Consider the following 4,759-nt stretch of genomic DNA (forward strand, 5'->3'; position numbering starts at 1 on the left):
TCTCGAACCCACGGGCTCAGGCAATCCACTCACCTCAGCCTCCCAAAGGCGCGGGATTATAGGCTGAGCTACCGAGCCCGGCTCGGGCACTTCTTTTTATTATACATTATTGTTATTTTAAACCAGCATACACACATACACACACACATACACACACACACTCACACACGCACACGTACACACACACACGCTTGAGAATTATCTTAAACTAAAGCAAAGATTCTATAAGTCTGGAAGGTCTTCCCACATTTGCCTGGAAGCAATTTCTGTGCCAAATATTTATTATGAGCATTTATTATGTACCATCTGCTTTATACTAAGTGCATCACATACTGTATTGATCAAGACTCTCTTGGTTGAAAGGGATAGAAACCCAACTCACATTAGCATAAGCACTGATTCACTGAAAGGGCAGAGGTGAAGCTCCAGGAATATGAAATCTTATTAAAGACTCTCTTACTCCCTTTATATCTCTTGTTTCTGCTTCCTTCTGCATAATACTGGAACTATGGCTGCAGGCAACTCTGAACTTAAACCATTATAGCCTTGGGACCACAAAAGAAATATAATTCCTCAAACTCAACTTCATTAATAATAATTTTAAAACTTCCAAGGGAGATCTCTGGTAAACCAAATCGGAGATCCTTGTGGCTAGGTTAGGGAAATGTAATTGGCTCAACCTGTGGCACATATGGTTGTATGGTCAGCTAGATTATATGACTGACAGTACCCTTCAGAACCACTTGGTTAGAGTGGGGGAAGAGCAGTTCCACAAAAGCAAGAGGGTGTTCTGGACTGGGATGGCTAAAAATGTAGTTCCATTTCAGTACATTATGTTGTGTTGTGCTCACAATAATCCAGTGAAGCAAATACTATTCCCTATGTTTTACAGGTAAAGAGAAATGTGAGAAAACAAAAAGGTTAAGTAATTTGAACAGGGTCACACAGCTAATAGACAGTAAAGCTGGGATTCCACTGAAGTCTGTTTAATTACAAAACTTCCCCCACTATTTGACCACCTTTTTTTTTTTTTTTTTCCTAGATAACAGTCTTCCTTGATCTATGTATCTTAGAATAGGGAACACCAACCCCTGGGCCTCGTACTGGTGCTGGGCCGTGGCCTGTTAGAAACTGGACTGCACAGCAGGAGATGAGTGATGGGTAAGCACAGCAGTGGTGGCATTAGATCTTATAGCAGCGTGAACCCTATTGTGAACTGCGCATGCAAGGGATATAGGTTGTGCGCTCCTTATGAGAATCTAATGCCTGATGATCCTCCTACCACACTCCATCCGTGGAAAAATTGACTTCCATGAAACGGGACCCTAATGCCAAAAACGCTGGGAACCACTGTCTTAGAGTCATGAAGCCATTAAGTTAGAAGACTAAGTTTTCGCATTAAGTGATCACCTTCTACCTCTCTGTTCCCCTCCAGGAAAGGTCTTCTTGGCATTGAGGACTCTTTCAGGCTTCTGCTTTCTTCTGGAAGAACTAACATAAACAAGAATGGGGATGCATAGGGCCACTTAACCGGACTGGCATGGCTGGACCCAGGCTTAGAATGACATCACTGGGTCTCTGACTCCCTCCCTATCTTTGGACAATGCCTCCCTCAGGGTCTCTCTGTGCTAGATTCACCCTCAGTCTGGGCTTCTCTCTGGTGGAGGAAAGAACTTGGTTCACAGCCCCAACCCCCAGAAGAAAAAGAGAACATCTCTTTCTATGTGTCCATATATGAAATGTTACACTCTAGGACCACATGGACTGGAACAGGGGTTAGCCAGACCTAGAAAAGGACCCTGGCAGTCAAAAGCATGTCCACATTGATGCCTAACAAGGTGGAATCACTGGAGAGTAAGCGGTTGTGGTCAATTCCCCCATTCCTTCTATCCCCCTCTCATGTGATATGTGCCTAATGAGCAATTCCTAATGAGCAGTTTTCACACTGCCTAGTCATTGTTTCCATCTTCTCTTCCTCACAGGCTGTGAATACCTGTAGAATCAGAATTTGGTTTCTCATTTTGACATCCCAGCATCTAGCATGGTGCCTGACACATGGTGAGAGCTCAGTAAATATTTATTGAATGAATGACTGTAACATAATGCTTTGGCTTATAAGGCGTATACTGCTATGTTTAAGAAAACAAGCATTCTCTAAAGGTCTGGTATATACCTCAACAACAAAAATGACCCCTTAAATGCCATTGTATAATTTACAAAATAAATTATAAGTACTTTGCCCAAATATGTTACACATACATCTCATTTAAACCCAAACACAGTGAAAATTTCTGTGCCACTCTAAGCCTTGCACTTGGCTGGATGAATGTGAGGGAGGTTCACAAATTAGCTAGAGGATGCAGCCTATAACAAGTGGTTGATCTTGTGAAGAGGCAAGGTGACCAAGACAATGAGAAGAACTCTAAGACAGTACGTAAGTGTTTCTATTCAAACTGATGCTCAAGTGCTTCCTGGTGGAAGTCCAGTGTCAGTTTGGGGTTGCAAGGAGGAATTTGGGGATATATTCAGAACAGGGTTAGAAGAGTGACAAAGAGATGAGCTGAAAAGAATGTGACGTATGGGAAGGTTCAAGGAATGAGAATGACTCAGGTGGGAGAAGAGAAGGCCAAGAGGAAACTGAATCATTTTCTTCAAGACAAAGAAGGGCTCCCTTGCTGGGGGATGATGGCCAGCTGTCCTCCTTTGCCTCTGCGTGCAGAGCAAGGGGAAATGGGCTTAGACCGAAGGCAGGGCTAAGATTAGAGAGGAGGAAGAACTTGGCAGTGAAGGATGTTGTATAACCTAGTTTTTGAGACAACTTGGGGACTGAGGAGACTCCTACACGCCTGGTCTGGGCCCATGGACGTGCATGTGGGGTGATCTGGCTGACTGGCTGGAAAGGGAGGAGGAGGTCTTGAGGCTGCGTCTTTCTCTATGTCCTCGATTTCCCGTTGGAAGTTAAAGTTCCCAAATTTTGGAGCTGGCAAGGCAGCACCTCCCCCATCCACCACGCACTGCACCAGTGTTCCTGGGCTGGGTAATAATGCCTGTCATTTCCTCTCCCGGGGGAGTGGGGCTGCAACCGCCCTGACAGCCCCGAGGGATTGAAGGCAACTAAAAATAGTGCATTAAATATAATCTGTTGAGGGGCACATTTGCATTGCTTTTCTTTTCCCCTCGCCTGTCTCTTCATCCTTCCCAGCAGGCCAGGCCTGGGTCTTGCTCTGGGCTCTGGGAAACATGTTTCCAGTGCTAGCTGCTCTTGTTTTGTTGCAAAGGGGTTTCTAGACAAGAGGTCCAAAGGAGCAAATCCATACAGTACAGCTGAGAGTCCTCAGGGGTGTCCCTTTCCAACCTTCCTAGTTCCCCTGGGCCTCTGGGTCCTTCAGGGCCTGAAGGTGCAGGGGGAGGAGCTGCGACTGGAGGAGGCAGTGTTGAAAAGGAGAGCCAGCCGGGGCTTTGTTCTCCCATCAGCCACTTCCGTCTGCTACACAATCTCTCTGAGGTTAAATATTAATTAAGAGCAGAATGACAGTGAGAGCTGAGCAGTGTCACTTTCTGTCCCAACACAAATGCTAATTTCCTTCCCTGTAGAAAGTGACTTTGGAGTGGGTTTGGCAACCCAGGAGAATAGCTGGGGAGAGGGAAGGAGAGGAGCAGAGAGAGATGGAACTACTGCGTCAGAACTATTAAGAGGGATAAAGCACTGGTGCTGGGATTCTGGAAAAGGGAGGAGTCATCCTGTCACAGAGGACTGACGTGGTTACAGCACAATCCTAGGCCCTCCCTACTTTAATGAGAGTGATCTATGAAGTCAGGGTAAAGTTGGCTCTCCCTACTTCCCTAAGTCAGGGCTCTTTTTTTTTTTTTTGAGTTAGAGTCTCACTCTGTTGCCCAGACTGGAGTGCAGTGACCGCTTCCAGCCACCGCAGCCTCAACCTGCTGGGCTCTGGCGATCCTTCCGCCTCAGTCTTCCAAGTAGCCGGAATTACAGGCATGTGGTACCACGCCCGGCTGATTTTTTGATTTATTGTAGAGATGAGGTCTCGCTGCCCAGGTGGGTCTCGAACCCGCGGGCTCAGGCAATCCACTCACCTCAGCCTCCTAAAGGCGTGGGATTACAGGCTGAGCCACCGAGCCCTGCTTTTTTTTTATTTTTTTTAAGTTGAAATCTTACTCAGTTGTCCAGGCTGGAGTGCAGTGGCACACTCATGGCCACCGCAGCCTTGACCTGCTGGGCTCAGGCGATCCTTCTGCCTCAGCCTTCCGTGTAGCTGGAGCTACAGGCGTGTACCACTACACCCAGCTAATTTTTTGATTATTGTAGAGACGAGATCTCTCCATGTTGCCCGGACTGGTCTCAAACCTGTAGGCTCAGGCAATCCTGTCGCCTCCACCGACAAGGCAGGGCTCTTTTTTTTTTTTATTTTTATTTTTTGAGTTGGAGTCTCACTCTGTCGCCCAGACTGGAGTGCAGTGACTCCCAGCCACCGCAGCCTCGCTTGCTGGGCTCCTGCGATCCTTCCGCCTCAGCCTTCCCCATAGCTGGAATTACAGGCATGTGCTACCATGCCCGGCTGATTTTTTGATTTATTGTAGAGGTGAGGTCTTGCTGCCCAGGCAGGTCTCGAACCCGCGGGGTCAGGCAATCCAATCACCTCAGCCTCCCAAGGCGCGGGATTACAGGCTGAGCCACCGATCCCGGCAAGGCAGGGTTCTTAACCTCCGGTCTACACATGGGTTTCGGGCTCATCAAACC

The sequence above is a fragment of the Carlito syrichta genome, unplaced genomic scaffold, assembly GCF_000164805.1.
Source record: "Carlito syrichta isolate Samal-C Ts95f unplaced genomic scaffold, Tarsius_syrichta-2.0.1 Scaffold303139, whole genome shotgun sequence".
In the NCBI taxonomy this organism is placed as follows: Eukaryota; Metazoa; Chordata; class Mammalia; order Primates; family Tarsiidae; genus Carlito; species Carlito syrichta.